The sequence below is a fragment of the Chlamydotis macqueenii genome, chromosome 6 (assembly GCF_036417535.1).
Source record: "Chlamydotis macqueenii isolate bChlMac1 chromosome 6, bChlMac1.mat, whole genome shotgun sequence".
Lineage (NCBI taxonomy): Eukaryota > Metazoa > Chordata > Aves > Otidiformes > Otididae > Chlamydotis > Chlamydotis macqueenii.
Window position 1 is genome coordinate 12,308,894 of NC_141561.1, and position 17,660 is coordinate 12,326,553.

Below are 17,660 nucleotides of genomic sequence, written 5' to 3' on the forward strand. Positions count from 1 at the left end.
TTATTTTCTAAGTGTTTTCTGAGAACAAGGATATGGAGGAAAGATGTCTTATGTTTAAGACCCTACACTGGGACTCAGAAAATTTACTTCAGTTCCTTTCCTGGCTGCCTCACAGGAGCCTCTGTAGTCTTGGGGACGATTACAAACTTTTTACCATATGTTTATGCTTCCTCTAGTGATTTGGAGCCCTCATTTTAGTTCGGCTTCATGGAATTCTAGCCTACCAAATAATATTTACTCATTACTCTCTACCAGAAAGTAAACAAATGGTCTTTGGAAAAATTAAACTGAGTCACGTTTACACTGAGTAGGGATTCTGTGTCCTGCTCAGTGATGGATGAAAAGTAGGGCCTTTGGAGATGATGACTATATCAGACTCGACGCTCAGACCAGGCACGGGATCATTTAAGGTGTTTCAAAAAATGTGGTGAGGAGGGAGAAGAGTGAAGGCGAGGTGATGCTTACCATGAAGGCTACAGTCACATAACTCAGGAAAGAGGAAGAACCTGACAGAAGTAGAGAGCCTTCCTCAAAGGGGACTTTATAACATCATTATTGTATCAGCCAAATGCAGGCACACTTCTTTTTTAATGAAGTAAAAAAATGCCTTTTTTTTTTTTTTTAGATAAATCATCCACAAACAAGCTTATGAGAAAAATAGAAGAAAAAAGGCCAAAGAGGCATGCCAGAGAAGGAAGTTTGCAGAGTCCAAGGGATTCAGAGAAGACTGCAGTGGGACTGCCTCTGAGAGGGAGCGTTTATATCACTAATTCTTGACGGGTTTACCTTCTGGGACTCCGACCTTGGACTGCTGCCGGAACATTTGTCTTGGACTTGGCCCCTGGACTGGTGAGTTAGTGATGGGATGACACATGTCTGTTGTGCTGAAAAATGATGTTTTTAGATTGCTCACCACCAGGGGTTTTGGTCTCTGAACATCCTGTTTCTCCTGCTCCAGTGATGAGAGGATGTATCAAGTAGTTAAAGCACAAATCTGGGAGCTGGAAGACTTGGCCTCTGTTTCTGAATCTGCTACAGCCTACTTGTGATTTTGGACAAAGCAAAGAGTGACAGATGTTAGATGTAGGGTTTTCAAAAACTCTCTTAACTCTGCTGTCATTGGACCCGATGAGACCTTCTCCCTTGACTTTGTGGTGAATGAGGACCTTGTATTTCAGATTGTGTGTGAAGTAGGTAGGTTTCTGTAATTGTTTGGATACAAAAAAAATGTGTGCCTGCTGCAGTGCAGGGAACTGATGCAACTTCTGCAGATGCTGTTGAGTGGGCAGGGAAAGCACAGTTTAAATAAAAAGGTAGGTAAAATTCAGACCCTAGTTATACCAGTTCAAATCCAAAATAACGTTGTTGGTATGTTTAGCCAGAGTTCATTGTTACACAAATACCTGCTACTTCATAATCACTCAGTATATCCTGCAGGCAGCTCTCAGTCCTGTGGAAAAGAGGAGGCGTGAAGGGGCCTGCGGGAATTGGTCAGGTGGTGCCATTTGCAGAGAACAGTCTGCAGAAAGGTGTTCAGTAAGCCCCAGAAATCCCAGATACACTGTTTCTTTGCAGGTTGGTATACTGAGCATAGATTTGGTCATCTGACGAGGAAGGACAGGACCGTGTGGCCTAATCCTGCTGCTGGAAAAAAAGTACACAACCAGAGGAACTCTAGGGACCACTGTCCCTAGAGAAAAACAAATAGTTGTGTGCTCCTTATGCTCTGGAGGCTTGCTGAAGCAAGCCCCTCCTGTATGGTGGGTAGCCTATAGGCAGAAATATGTTACCTTACTGAGAGCTGATGACTGCTTATTGGGGATCCTAGAAGCCCTGGGAGTTTGATCTTAAAAACTGCTTGAACTTCCAGTACTTTGGTTTATGGCACAGCTGCTGCAAGCTTGGGGTTGCTGGCCTGGAGCCCTCAGTGCTGTAAGAGCACCGACCCTGTTAGCTGTTTATCTGGCATCCTGCAGCGTGAGCCGGTGGGGAGCCACGTAGGGTGCCGACAGAGACCAACAAGACAAGCTTGGTGCCCTAACAGGTCTTTTTTTTATAGATCTGGCAAAACCAAAACACTGGATATGTCAGTGTTGACAGATCAAGCTTTACTGTCAGAAGAGAGTCACGCTGGAAATTTCCTGGGCAAATCTATTTACTGCATCCTGGATCTGGTTTAGAAACAATGCAAAGAGTGAACTTTGCTCAATGTGTTTTACTTCTCTGATCTTCATTGCCCAGAATGGTGCACAGCAGCTGTGCTCTTTGGAGGAGCTATAGGCATTTTCTTTGACTAAAGATATTTGCCACTATTTCCCATCTCCCCTTGAACTCTTCATATTCATGTTCATATTTTCAATGCTAATGAGAATCATGACTATATGCTAAAAACATCCTCTGTCCCTTAAAACTTGGAACAGCCAAAGACAAAAAAAGTAATGAACTAAAGCTCCCTCTGAGTCTTTGACTCATGCAATCACCTAAATTAATCAGTGTTAAAGGAAAGCATGCGGCTCCGTGCAACCACCCAGGGCACTCTGTCTGGCTCCGCGGCTTACGTTGCTTTGTCTGGGTATCACAGCAAGCATATGGTGTGGGATTATGCTCCGTCCTCAGGTGCCTGCCACGCTTACACTGTGTAACCAGACTGATTTTGGGATGAACATCAGCTACAACAGAAAACTATTTCCAAGCAGATGTAGGTCTAATTTAGGCCAATTTTCATCTCCAGTATAAATCCACTGAAGGGAGGAGTTTATTTAGATGCACACCTGTTGAAAGTAGAATCTAGTCTCAAATGTTGTCTTCAAGCAGTGTCCCAGGCCCTGCATCTGTGACCTTCCATGTATATATATACATGCTTTTGGTGACAGCCGTAAATTGATAGTCATGGCTGTATGTGGAACAGGCAGGAATGAAAATAGTGCCTAACTCCATGGCGTTCTCAGGAGAAACATCACAAGCAGTGGGGACTAGCATTTGGGAGGCACCAGCCCATAAGCTGAGGTTCCTGCCTTCCTCCAGCTGTGCCCCTGGCTTGTCGTAAAACCCTTTGCAAGTCACTCACCTTCTCTAAAGGTTCAGTTTTGCTTTTGTGAAGCAGGAACAATGATCCTTTTCAGATGTGCCTCCACCGCAGTGATTGAGCGGGGCTAACAAGCAGTAATGCAGTCTTCAGGGAGCAGCAGCACTGAAGCTACCCCAGTTTTGTACCAGGAGAAGAATGGATCCTTAAAATATTTAATCAACAATCTCTGGGTATGTATACCCCCACTTCTGCATTAAATACTCTTAGTGATTTAGGGCTTTATTATATCTTTCCCACTTTTGTTTATCTCATGTTCTCGTCAAAAGGAGCTTCACTTTACACCATGATAAAGCTTTTCAGTCATACTTTTACTGGTTATAGTTGCTAGGAAATCTTCTGTGTACCTTTTCTTTTTTTAATAGTGACCCCATTCTCACTTTCTGAACTATCTTGACTTTTTTTAAAGGGATGCAATAATGAATTTCCATATGGGCTATACCTTGTAAAAAGATTATCTCCATTTATTCTTTTTATAAAGTTTTCAGAAGGGAAGGCGCTGTCCCAATGCACAGAAGCAATTTTTCTTTTCAATGGATCCTGTGACTCAAATCTAAACCTTTGCTCTCAGAGGAACACTTTTCAAATGTTTACTTACTGCTTGATTCCTGATAGGCAGTCTGGAAAAAAAAAACAGATGAGGTGTTGCTCCTGAAAGTTACACTGCTTTATATTGTTTGAAAGGCAGAGATTGAACTGATTTGTCTAGCAGCTTGCCTTTTCTCAACTAGGGGAAAGAGTTCCTTTGTAGCTCAGGGTTTTATCAACAGTCCAGTAAAAGTGTTTTATATATATACATTACAAGATCATACAACATTTATATAAAGCATTTCATCTTGATGGCTCCAAAGCAGTTGACAGATTTGTCAAGTAATTTGTCAACTACTTTCCTCAAAAGTTATCTCTTACTCCAGCACAAAAATGGAGGTATTTCTATGCTGGCTGAAATTATTCTTCCTACTAATAGCTTTTTAAACTAACTATCAGACTTGTAATGCATGCATTACAAAATTTTAATCTATGGATTTTAGAAACTTTTTCCTGGTCATCTAAGGGGATTTAATTAAATATGAAGCCACCTTCTTGTTTGAGTGAGGCCAGCAGGGAGTTGGTGCATGAGGCGTCCTGAGCAGGAGAGGATCAGCACTGTGTGTGTGCTGTGGGTAACTGGGGAAAAAAAAAAGGTAAATAATACAACACTGAAGACAGAACCAGGTCTTAGAAAGATCCCCTTCTGACAGCTGCTTGGTGACAAGTTTCTGTTCTGTGGCACAACTGGAACAGATTGTTGTATATGGGCTAAAACTGCACGAACCGGTGGGGATGCCTGCACCTCTCTGGTGCCTCTGTACCCATCCCAGGCTTGGAGAGGAGCCTCTGTGCCATGAGTGGGTTGTGTTCCCAAGGCTGGTGATGTTACAGCAGTTTGCCCTTTGCCTCACTGGTGACATCATGAGCTTCCATGGCCAGTATTTCAGTATAAGCCCTATGTACGAGCAGCATTTGCCTCTTCTGGAAGGGCTCTGCACTCACACATCCCACATACGTACGCGCTCTGCGTCTATAAGGCTTCATCAGAGGATCCTCTTGGCTCTGAACCTTTCCCTTGTGCAAATCATTGGCTACCTCATGAGCAAACGCATTGCAAGGTGACCAAGGGTTTCGTGATGGGATCCACAGCACGAGTGTGTTAATGGAATCAAGTGCTATTTATTGGCTCCAATGTCTTTCACTGCGCCCTTGGCGCATTTGTGCTTCCTGTATAAAACTTGGCTGAAGGAGTCAGAACTGCAAGACATCATCCCAAATTCCAGCTGGGATGCGTAACTTGGCTACATGATACTCTCCCCTCTTTGCCCCCCTTAGCCACTTCCCATGTTGAATAGTTTCTCAGGACTCAAAGGGGAAGGGGGAGATAATCTCCAGGCCAATGATTCTGATAAGTAGAAAAATTGCATAAATAAATTAGCCATGATTAATAGTAAGAAATTGTCGCTTGTCTTACTTGCCTGGAAGTTGTAGCTTGCTGAAATGACAGTCCTTGTCTTGCTGTGGGGGGTTGGGATGCAGAGTGAATTCTGGGGGTAGGGATTTATTTTACACATATTTTCAAATGGAAAAAAAAAAGTGTGATTTATTTTCCTTTGCTGCAGCCTGCTCCCAATTTTCAGTTTACATTAATAGCTGTGGGAATAGCAGCTCTTATTGCCATATACTTGAGCTATTAACACTGTGTCTGGTTTGACAGTACATCTCTCTTAATTTTTTTTTTGTTCCCTTGCAATCATAAAATATGTATCAGCCTTCCTTTTCAATCTCCTTTGGCATGTCCAGCTAGTTAATTTGTGTCTTTCTTTCCTCCTTTAAAAATTTGATTTTTCTAACATCATGTACTTAACGAGAAGAAACAAACCCGCTCTCTGTTAAAACTTCCTTTTATTTTTTTTTGTTAGAAATTTGTTTTAATTCATATTTAATGCAATGATTTCTCCAAGAGCCCCTAACAGCTTTTTACCCTAAATGTTTGCTTCATTGATATTTTAATTGCTGTAATAATCAGCATTCTGAATAAGAGGTCTCTCCCCTCGCTCAGTAAATCCATACTGGCTGAGTAAAGCATGTCTGTGATTTATGTGCAGATAAACAGCTTTGGATCTTGTCCAATCACTTCATCAGTTTTAATTCGGCTGTCTAATCAGTAGCAAACAGGAGGGTTGTTTTTTGTTGGTTTTTTTGCTTTGTTTTGTTTTTAACAGGGTGGGGAGTGTTAATACCGGGTTTGGCATGCTCCCCAGAATGGCACAGATAGCTCCCCATTTCTCATCATGTTCGTGTCAAAGTCAGCTCTAACTTTCTGAAAGAGTTTATAAGAAGGGGATGAGATGCCAAGACCTGCCTCTGGGCTTTTGCTGGTATCTAAGGAACCGTACAGATATGCAGTCTGAACAACAAGTCTGCTCTTATCTCATGTTTTCTAAAGGACATCCCCCAGATGCCTGAGAAAAGTGGAAGAGCTCATATAGACACAGATTTTATTTCCTGTATGTGTTGACGGGTTGATGTCTTCGAAATGTTTTTCACAGCAATCATGTTACTGCTGTTGCTGTTTCTTCATAGGCAAAATGACTTTGATGGGGTCCAGGAGGCGGAGGTGACTGGTGCCTGTGAGGTGCAGCTGCGTAGGGGTAGGAACAGGACAGCTCACTGTCACCTTTGCAACTCCCGCCCTTGGTTTGCTGCTCCGTGTCAGCTGTGTGCACGGCAGGGTAAAGGGCAGGGTGGTCCCGATGACCCCGGACGGAGGCTCTTCTTACTTAAGGCTCCTGACCACAGTTCCTGACCTCATTTTTGTCTATAATAACCCAAGCAAATGCCTGTTAAGGTTAAAACATCAGTCCATTTACATTATTATCTATCAGTGCCATGTGTCCAGAGGTGAAGTGTTCTCTGATTTATAAGCAGCCTCTGAAGGATTACGAAGAGCAACCCCATTTTTGTCATCAGATCTAGGGCAAGCAATACCATCTGTAATAATAAAGCTTACCTAAAGAGCTTAGCATGGTTTGAGTACCAAATCATGGCTGTGTGTTTCTGAACCTTGTCAGCCATCCTAGCTGCCCTTCATCTCAGAGTGTAACTGTGCCTGGCCCTTCCTTTAACTGGGACACAGCGAGAGATAATAGTAACTGTTCTTCTGTGTCTTTTTTTTTCCTGGTTCATAGCAGCCCTTGCTCAGTAAGCAAGCAGCAGGCTTGGGAAAGCCGTGCGAGGCCAGGTGGCCACCACTGGCCTGTTTAGGAGACAGGTTAATTTGGAAGGAGAAAACATTGGCATTGCTACTATATCTTCTTGGGGGTTTACATCATAACCCAAATGACACATGCCACCTTTTTTCTGTTTCAGGTTAAAACCCCACAGCTCTGTGTTTCACTATTACCAAGAAGGATCCCAACCAGAGCTGCTAAATTAAAACTTTTTGGCTCAGCCTTAATTCCTTGCACACACCCATAGCTGTGGGCTTTAAATAGAGCTTTGAATCAACATGAAATTCTGAGAATTAGGCTGGGCTGGAGGGAAGGGCAGTAAACTGCATTTGTGGCATTTTGGGATCAGTTCGCAGTGCAGATGTGCGTGTCCTGAGGGACCTTGGGTGAGATGTTTAATCCATTTGCTGTGCTGTTTTTTTTTAATAGCTTGCAAAAGGGCAATAACACCTCCCCGCCTTAGACTGGGGATGAAGAGAGGATAAAAGCCATTAGTGAAGAGAAGACATTCAGATCCTGTGGTGATTCTGGTACAGCTCCACCTCTACTACGGCAGTCAGAGTGCTGAAAGATTTTTCACAAACGGATGTGAGCGTTTTTATATTCTTCTTGTGCGTGGTCAGAGGAAGGCAACATGGCTTGCTTAGGGCTGGGGAGCAGTCAGTGACACGGTGGCTGTCATGCCCCTGCCAGCAGATTCCACTCGCCAGAGCTGAGCTGGCAGCCCCAGAGGTGCAGCCGTAGCGTTGGGGAGAGAGGAGGTGCCTGCTTTCTGCTGCTCCGCAAAGGATGTGAGCTGGCTGTTGCACTAGTCCCACAGGCTCCTTGCCTCAGGATGGGCAGTTTATTCTTTTAATTTTGGAATTCCCTGTATTTGGCTAAGAGAGCATGGATTTGGAGAGGTGTGTGGAGGGGGAAGTTTGACCATTACACTATGCTACTTATAGTATCCTGCTTCTTTTTAATTGATGACAGCAGTACAGAGGGACTACCTGGTTGGGATTTTCCTGGCTTTGACTGAGCACACTCTACAGGTCTGGTTCTGTTAACCTCAACAGATGCTCTGAGCATTCTGTTCCTGTTAATGTGAAATGAACTTCCAGAGTCCTGAAAGACTGACTATCCCATCTGTCTGTCTGCTGCTTTAATGGAGAGATAGGAAAGATTTCATGCTGTAACCTGAGAGGGAATTCAAACATTTGAAAAGTAATTTCAGAAGAAGGCTCAGTTTCTTGCAGGTGAGTTTAGGGAATCCTCTATTCTCTGGCCAGAAAGGAGCTATTATGTTTAAAGAGTTAGGCACTTTGCGGACCAAAAATTCTGGTGATCAAACCTGAGGGTTTGTGCTGACCAGTGGCTTACTTTTTAGAAAAGACTAACAGTCCTGGAGGTTTGAGCTCACAGATGCATCTTATTTTCTTACAGCCTGGTATGCTGGGCTCTGAACTGCCTCCTGCAATACCACCAAAAAGCATTTCCACTGTTATAATTTTAAAAAGCAAGAGTCAACTGGCAATGAAGACCAAGCCCTTTTGTCAGGTGCTCTGTGACCCTTGGGTTCCCTTGGGTTTCCCATCTTCAGGATTCGGTCCTAGCAGAACAGCTGCAGAAATTTTCACATCTTCATCCCTTTCCTATGATTTCTTTCACAAGGGGAGACTGATAGGAAAAGGAAGGAAATGTGAGAGTGCGAATGCATGTTAGTCTTAAAATGCTGAAGGAAGGGACTGAGAGAGCTTTTTCTGGAATATGGAAATGTGATGAATGAGGCTTCTTGTAGAAAACAATTGCTTCGGTCCTCTTAGTGAACTGGGTGACTGGTTCTTCTGTTGCTGCAGTTTGCTTTTTTTCAGATGTTGCTATATTTATTATGACTTTTTCTTTATTTATTTTTATTTTCCTTTTTCTCTCTCTCTTTCCCCTTTCCCTTTTTCCCTTTTCCCTTTCCTTTTTTCCTTTTCTCCTTTTTTCCTTTTCTCCTTTTCCCTTTCCCTTTCCTTTTCCCTTCCCCTTCCCATTCCCCTTCCCATTCCCCTTCCCTTTTCCTTTTCCTTTTCCTTTTCCTTTTCCTTTTCCTTTTCCTTTTCCTTTTCCTTTTCCTTTTCCTTTTCCTTTTCCTTTTCCTTTTCCTTTTCCTTTTCCTTTTCCTTTTCCTTTTCCTTTTCCTTTTCCCACTATTTAGAAGACATTGTTCAAGAAAAAACTACCAGTGTGGTGAGAGATCTGCGTATGGCAAAAGTCTGATGGCCTGATCCTTAACCCATAGGAGCCCTTAGGCATAATTTAAGGTTTTGGCAGATCAGATTTTAGTTTCCCTGGAAAAAACCAGTTTGTCTTTTTACTATCTCCATTCCGTGTCTGTGATGTAGAGTTAACAGCACGTGCTGCTTCTCAGGATTGCAGTGAGAAAAAACCCGTCTCTGAATGCTCAGACATTGCTCTAATGGAAGCCATGTAAATAACCAGATAAACTATTTCAGTGAGATTGTCTGTCGAGTATAATAGATAGCAGGGTTAGAATCTCTTCGCAGTGAATCATTTCTTACTGGGTGAGTGGGATTTGTGCTCACAAGCCATTGTGCAGAAGTGTCCTCTGATTTTTGCTGTCTCTGTCTTTTCCCTGCCTACACATTTAGCTCCTTGATCTCTTACCGGTAAGCTCCAGGGAGCGGAGGCTACCACAGCCAGTGTCTGCAAAGTGCTTAGCACAAAGGGTTCAGGCATAGGGTAGGCTTTGGGGTGCTGCCATAATATAAAACGAGAGGATAAATTGTTAGCAAATAAGCTAGAATTTGTTATAATTTGTTATAAATTTTTGCCTCTTTGCTTTCATGAGGTTGTGATGGAGTTGGGGGTTTTGGACAAGACAGAAGGGTGAAAATAAAATAACCTTTGAGATTTTGATTTCTTGAGCAGATTTCTTTATTCTGTGCTTTGCTTTGGGATCGGTAACCTTGGTGTTTCGAAGAGGGGAATATGAGCTAGCTGTCTGGCCTGCCAGGCTTGCTGTGAGACCTGGGGCAAATGGTGTAGGCTACATTCACACGTCTTCATCTGGCTGCAGCTCCTGGATTGGCTTGAACAGTTTAAATAAGTCTTTACTAACCCATATCTGACTGCATTTTTGAGTAGTTCTGCTGATTGAGTGGAGGGTGCGATGAACTCTGACAGGGGTGAATGATGAGGCAGGGTGATGGGTGGTGGGGACAGTCCCTAAGCAGAATGCTGCAATGAGGAGTAAGATGTGTGTTCACAGCCTACATTTCTCACTGGTGTAAATCTCCCACTTGGAAACTGGGACAAGAGCGATTCCTTGTCTCGTCTGTGAGGATGAAGCATTCAAGGTTGTGAAAAGTTCAGGATGGGCTGCACAATTTCTAAGTTAGATTATGTGTGTTAAAGTATTTATTGTTTCTACAAACATTTATTGCTGGCAAATCTGTAGGCTAGGAATTTTGTAGAAAATATGAAGAAAAAGGATTGCAGCTGAAGCAAGTTTTGAAGCAATCTTCAGAAGAGCATTAGGGAAACATTTTACACTGTTTCATGGTTAAACTTAAGTAATGTTCTTTACATTTTGTTTCCAAAATAACAGCAAAATTTGACATTAAATTATCTTCCCTGTTGGATAGAAGATGTAGTTATAAATACCTACTGAGGACCCTTTTTCTGATGTTTCCACAGGTTACTAAGGATTTTCCCTGGAGTGTGACTTTGAATATGACACTTCAGTAATGCAGAGGCTGTAAGTAAATAATTTAATGTTTGGAACCCTTCTTTAATGGCTGTGTTTACACTCTTTCCAGAGCTTTGCTGGAACTCATCTTTACTAGACTCTACCTTGCAATGAGCTTGCAAGGAAGTGACTGGAAGATGACACAGTTCTAAAGTAGATCGTGCCATTTTAGACACTTTACTTTATCTGGTTCTTGTCTCGTTTAAGAACTTTAGTAATGGTTGCTTAATCTGCAGGAGGAAAGCCAAAGACATCTGTCAGTATCACAGGAAATGCCACAAGCAGACAAAAATAAAAATTAGCTTATTAGCATAGATGAGCAGTGAATAAAATGCAACGATACATTACCAAAAGCTGGCATGCAGTTGGTTCCCAGGCACAGAACAAAGGCCAAGAACCTTAGTTTGTTTGTGACACCACTAATTAAAAAGGCTTACTAGAAGCTGAATGAATGAACCCGAGGGGCTGCTGCCCTGTCGTGTATTTGTTGGCCTTTGGTAACTTGGTGTCAGAGTTGGATATCTGAGGTGTCTTATCACAGAGGCAAGCTTTTGTGCAATTCCTGGTTGTGAATGCTTGAAAAAGATACAATTTCCTTCTCTTCCTCAACTTTTTCCATCTTTTTCTAATGTGAATTAGTGAGCTGTTAATTTTGGTAGCTCTTTTCTGAATTCTGCCTTGTTTTTCCTAATCAATTCTCTTAGATCTGCTCAATCTCCATTTAATTCAGTCAGCTACTCAACATCCAAACCTTTTGTCATAAAGAGAATGCTAATTTTTCCTTTTATTTCAATTGTAGTTGATGACTTTTGTCAGGTGTTATCATATAACTCAATCTCCCGCCATTGGAATTTGTAATTTAATCAATAAAAGAGCCATTTTTCTCAAGGAGATCAAAAGAGGAAGAGCTCAAGGAAAATGCACTGTGAAAGGAAGGTGAAGAACAAAAAGGGATGATAGGAACTGTGGTTCGCACTTAACAGCTGCACACCCTGGTGGCTATATCTGCCTGCAAGTAGCAAGCAAAAGAGATACCACTATTTTAGAACTAATTAATTTAATGATTGCGCCTATGCACTCATCTTGCCAAAACTAGAGGGAAAATCATGGATGTTACTTATGTTGGTATGACAAGTACCGTGTATCAACTCCACAGCACTGAATGGTGTTAGCAACCGTGTATGTGAGCAGTAGTGTTCACAGTAGTGGTTTGATATCAAGAGGGATACCAAGAGATGAAACTGTGCTATGTGAGATTCTTCAACCTTTCTATTCACATGCCTTTGTTGCGTTGCTGTTGCTTTAGACAAGAGCAGAGAAGGGAGTAGCCACGGCATCAGGCCACTTTTGATGTGCTCACTGAACGGCTCAAGGCTTGGCAGCACAGGGATCTCCCCGGCCTCAGTAGAAGGTGGCTGTGGCGCGTGTACCTGCTCTATCCTCTGCCTCTGCGTTTGCCTCCACTGCTTCTGCTGCCCCAAAAGATGGAGTGGTACTGTGCTGGCTTGGCAGGATGAGGGGATGGCTATTCATTACTAGCTGTGGGAGCTCTCTTGTTTTCATGCTGTGGCCAATTTGAGAAGCGCAGTGTCCAGAAAACCATCTCTGCCAGTTCTGTTGCAGAAATGAATTTTGTCCCAAGGATAAAGGTTTATTTTGCTTTCAGGCTCTGGAAGGCAACATGCCTTTTCTACACTGCCAAGCAGCTTTGAGCAAGGCCTGGGAGGCAGATTGAATGCCCCACTAGAGAACCACTTGCACTGGGTCACAGCTGGGAATCTTTTCTTGGCTCCTTGACTTCAGAGGGAGATTGCCTGGACAGGTCTCAAATATCAGGCCTCTGAAGCGTCACCCATGGTTTGGCTGATAAACTTCTGATAAGTATTATGGTCTGAACTTGGCAAGGTCCACAGAACTCAAGATGAAAGGTATTAAAATTATTCATTCAGAAAATGTTAATATTTAAAATTACAGTAAATCATTTTGTCTTTAAGGCACATCAGAATGCTGATTTGCTTATGTCCCTCCCAAAGCCCCATTGTTAGCGCCATAGCCACATTTTCTGCATATCAAATGTTGAGCCAGCCATTGAAACATGCATCTTTGGGGATTTTTAGAGCATGTTTTTTAATTGAAGCAGGCACATTAGTAAAGTAAGGCTTAAGAATACAACATCTGCGGGAATTTTTAATATGCAATGTGTGGCATTTGTCTCAAAGATTTTAGTACTCCCCTTGAGTGCTACTCCAGATTGCATAAACAGGTAATTAGAGAGTCTTCAGGTGCTTATTTTCAACCTGGGTTGACAAACGTGGTAAGCACGTAAGTTCATAATGTTGCCCAGGTTGCCCAGAGAGGTGGTGGATGCCCCATCCCTGGAAACATTCAAGGCCAGGCTGGATGGGACTCTGAACAACCTGATCTGGTTGGAGATGTCCCTGCTCCTTGCAGGCGGGTTGGACTAGGTGGACTTTAAAGGTCCCTTCCAGCTCAAACTATTCTATGATTCTATAAGACAATCAAGTGAGAACTCCACGGTGAATAATCTTAAAAAAAACCTACCCCAAGCACTGTACAGCAAAAGATATCACTTAATTGCTATAGAGACTTACCTCAGGGTTTGTGAAGTGTTGAACATCACAAACTGAAGAATGCCTGGACGAGTGTTGCATTTAAATGGCTTGGTCCTAATTTCTCAGCAATTCTGCCTTCCTGCAGCCCTCTTGAATTCAAGTCCTGCTCCTGTTTTGCACAGCTGTACCAGAAGGCTTTGGACAAGCAATGTGTGAAGTGTGCCAATCAGATGGCTACGAAATATACAAAACTGCAACTGGCTGACAAATCATGCTCTCTGCCCTTGGAAAATATCATAGAAGCCTTTTCTTGTGTAAGCAATATTATAAATATTGTTTCATCTTTTTTCATAAACCTATGTTTAAGTCTATCCTCCAACATATCCTCAGCAGTGCCAAAGGATTACCAAACATATGCCATATGATTGCTTATGACCTTGGGTTCCTTCTGGTGCACACCAAATAATGTCATAAAAGCCAGTATAGTTTTGCCTACCGTGTTTGCCCAAATATGAGAGCGGAATTTCTCCCACTGAGTGGCTTAATGTGCTGTATTTGAAGATTGACTTTTTGGAGCAACCAGACTTTGACTGGCCAAAGCAATCAGTGTTTTGCCCAGCCAGGCAGCCTAGGGAGCCCAGCTGTAAGAAGTGAAAAGCTTCTGATGAGAACTGAGGTTGAAAGCATTTCTCGGGGCTGATGTAGCACTCAAGATCTCACTGCTTTGTGGAATTGGAGCATCCTCAGAAGTAAGCAATGGCACGTGCAGGCTGCCCCTCTGTCCTTCCCACAATAATGACTTCCTCTTTTCACCCAAAAAGGAGAAAATAAGTAATTATGCTTTAGTCCCACTTTTCAGTGGTATTTTGTACAAAATCTCCCCTACAGTACAGAATAACTGAGGGGTTGAGAATCATGCATGTATATCGTGTATCCAAAAATGTTACATATATGTTCTTTATTTTCCCCTAATATCCCTTGCTTTTAAGCCGCTAAAACATTTTGAAATACTTGGATTGTTTTTTCTGTCATCACCCCTTTTAGTGATTCCATGCAGATTAGGAATTCAAGGAAAAAAAAAAAGGAACGTTGCAGCCACTTTTAGCTTATCTCTTAAAGGACATTGAGTTTTGCTTCCACTCGTGTCATTTAGCTATTAAAGATTTTTGTTTCGCTGATCATTGTGAAGTAGCATCATTAACACAGGCAAATTTCCATGCTTCACTGTGCTGTGTCCATGGTACATCAGAGGCCTGTTCCCATTGCTAAAGCTGGGTCTATTCTCCTGTAAAATGAGGGGCCCATTGGCAGGTCCTTGGCAAGTGAGACAGAGGGACTATTTAATGAGGAGGAGAGTGGTCTAATAAGGGGGAAGAAGTTGAACGTGACAAGTGCAGGGAAAGATAGCAGAAGGCTGACCTATAAATCACTGCATAATTGGGCCAAAATATTCATTTGTTTTCACAGGGTCAGGGAAGAAGGGGGCTGCAGTTTCGGGGTAAATGAGTAACATGATTTTTCCGAAGTGCGTTTTAGAAAAGTCAAGCACTCCATTCCATTTCTCTTCCCTGTTCCAAGTGCTGTGCTTTCAGACTAATGGAAACTGGTTTGTATTGCTTAATTTTCTTCTTTGAAATGGTGTATTGGCTTTTGATGAAGAAATTGGACTTATGCTTGAATATGTCTGGTTTGTACAAATAGGTTTTCAGTTTAATAAGATGAAACCAATTAACCAGAAAAGTCATTGCCAATGGATTTTACAAGTACATAAAAATATATTGCTTTTTCTTGAAACATTTCATCACCCTTTTAAATGTTCCTTTTTTTTCTTTCCTTTGCCACGAATGACAAAGCACTGTGGTAAATTTATCCTCTCATGCTTTTTCCTGAAGACATTGATCTTTGGCCCTGACGGTGTGTGCGTATGTGGGGGGCTGTGGGCGTGTGCATGTGCATCTGTTTATTTCTGTCTCACTTGCCCGGTGTTGTTCAGTGCATTTAACTTGTGGCCTGAGGAAAAACAGAGCACAAAGGCTATTAAAAGGTGTTCTTAAAAGGTGCTTAAAGTGGCACAGGACGCAAGGGCTAATGAGCAATCTCTCAAACCCAGGTGTTAATGCAACCACGGAAACACTTGGTGCAGCAGAGACTGTATGAAGGCAGTAGCACCTGGTTGTTACCCCGCTGCATCTCTGGGAGAGGAAATGTCTCCTGGAAACTCTTCTGAGGCCCCTCATTTCGCCAGCTTTGCCTTGGAGGTGAGGGTAGGCACAGGGGCACACTGTCCTGCAGCGGCATGGAGGTCTGTGGAAATGAGGTCTGGTCTCTGCCTGCCTGTCTCTGAACATTATTGCTCATTTAATCACTTTTAGCAATACTTTACTTTTACTTCCATTCTGAATAAGTAAATTGGAGGGAATTTTCATGAGGCCCCGCCAGCTTCTTCTACCCCTAAATTTCCATCAACTGCCTGTGAGAGGGCTGGATGACACACAGGACATGGGCACATGCTGAGGAGCTACAAGACTTCTCTTTCCATTACCTCAGCCCTCCCGATTCCCTCATAGCCTTGCCTTCTGCTTAAATTGCAAAGGGTTTTAGCTTCTATGAGCATGTGGGGTGCAACCCAGGCAGGCATCGCCTTGGGATGACATGGTTGTGTAAAGTTAAGCATAAAGAGTCTACTTTGATCCCTAATAATTTTTCTGGTTTGCTTTAGTTACCAGCTGATACAGAGATGACTTACGTGGTACTTTGGGCTAAAATAGGGTGTCTGTCTAAGTACATGGCATATGACACACAAAATCTTCTGTTGCAAACAGACATCTCCACAGCAGCTTTGCCCAGTCCTTCAAGAAAACATCTGTATCATCTGAAAGAGCAACAAACATTAAATTTTGGTAATAGGAATGACTTTAATTCTCGTCTTCCGCAAGCAATGGGAGTGCCTTTCAAGTCAGTGTCCTTTTTGCATCCCTGCTTCCATTTAGCGGTTCTCACATTTTAAAAATGAGTCCAGATATTTTACCAGCAGCTTGACATCATTACAAATACTCTGTGTATTTACCACATAACTGGTGATCGAGTTGAAGGAAATTATTACATGGAGGGCTTTAAAGGCGATACCCCTTTCAATGGGGCGTGAACTTCAACACAAACCAAACAGTTGCTTCAAGTCCCTCTGGGTTTGTGAAACTCTCTCAGTTAACCACACAAAGTTGCGAATGATGCTGCCCTTTCAAAAAACCAGGACAGCCCAACACCTCCTTCCAGTAGCTGTGGTGTGAGCAGCATGTGCTGGTTTACATCCAAGCTCTTCTTGTGCTTATTTAATTCTCACTTTTTTGGGGCCTTTGTTGAATTCGTAGGCTGTTCCTCATAAAATGACCTTGTTCCTCCAGGGAAACCTCCCTCCATTCAAACAAATGGTACCAACACCAAATAACCGCTTTGTGATATCCAGTTTTGTCCTGCATTTGTTTTAAAGCTTCCCAGGAACCCTTGGCTACTTCGCGCAAACTGTTAACTTGAGGGTAATAATTTTGTCTGGGTTTTGTCACAGAAATTCAATTAAGGAGGATTATGAACACAGTTGTAGGCCTGTTTCATTTACAGTTGCAAATGAAACCCAGGCCACACACTGATCGTTTATATAGGAAAGGAGATGCTGTGTAGTTTTGAGTGGCTGAATTACCTGCATGTTCCTTTGTGTGGCTTCACTTAACTCCAGAAGGGAGGGGAGGGAGACTTGCAAAATGAATAAAGGAGTGATAGAAAGGCAGGAAAGAAATCACTAAGGGAAAAACTACCCCCACTGCTTTTCCCTAGGAGGCACACGTCCTGTCTACACATAATAAACTCCACAGGGAATTTCTTCCTCCTTAGAAAACATATCCCGAAGGGCAAGAGTGAGTAGCCATTTATTTATTTATTTATGGTTAACAAAGAGCAATATTCTGGTTTTGTGGCCTTGGTTTGGCTCCAAGTCCCAGAGCCACTGGGGACAAGGCATATGGTTTCACTTTTTTTTCAGTTCTTATTTCTGGGCCATGCAAGCCAACTTTTTTATTTCTTTTTTCTCTTTTCAAGTTTTTCTGCAAGCAGCTGAATTCCCCAGGTAGGAAAGGAGAGAGGAGGGGGAAGGGAGGAGAGGACGTTGACCACACTGGAGTGAAATGATAGCTACTGCAGAGGCTGGCTCCTTGTGGAAGCAGCGTGTTTATAGATACGAAGGAAGAAGGGACTTCGTTTATTTTGTGGGATGTCTTTTTTAGTTATGAAGGGCAAAACAAGGGTAAAACTTGTCTTGATGACCTCTGATGAAATGTCTGTGTTTGTAAAGGGGCAACATGTCTCAGCTTTGCTTTGCAACAACAAACTTGGAAATTACTTTGCACCAACAGGGAGATGTGGGAAGGGCACAGCACTTGGTCATCTTTTCTTCCTTATACAGGCTTTATCTCACAGCTTTGAGCTCTGTCCTCTAACCTTTTGGCTGGGAA

At 42.6% G+C, this 17,660-nt stretch overlaps 1 protein-coding gene across 1 annotated transcript in view; it reads left to right on the forward strand.

Annotated features, from left to right (window-relative positions):
• The first annotated feature begins 671 nt into the window (after positions 1–671).
• SEMA5B (semaphorin 5B) overlaps positions 672–17,660 on the forward strand; it is a 200,455-nt gene continuing 183,466 nt past the window's right edge. The window contains exons 1-2 of the mRNA XM_086750938.1: positions 672–849; positions 10,534–10,594. The gene's annotated coding sequence lies outside the window, so the exon portion shown is untranslated. The remainder of the gene's footprint in view (positions 850–10,533; positions 10,595–17,660) is intronic.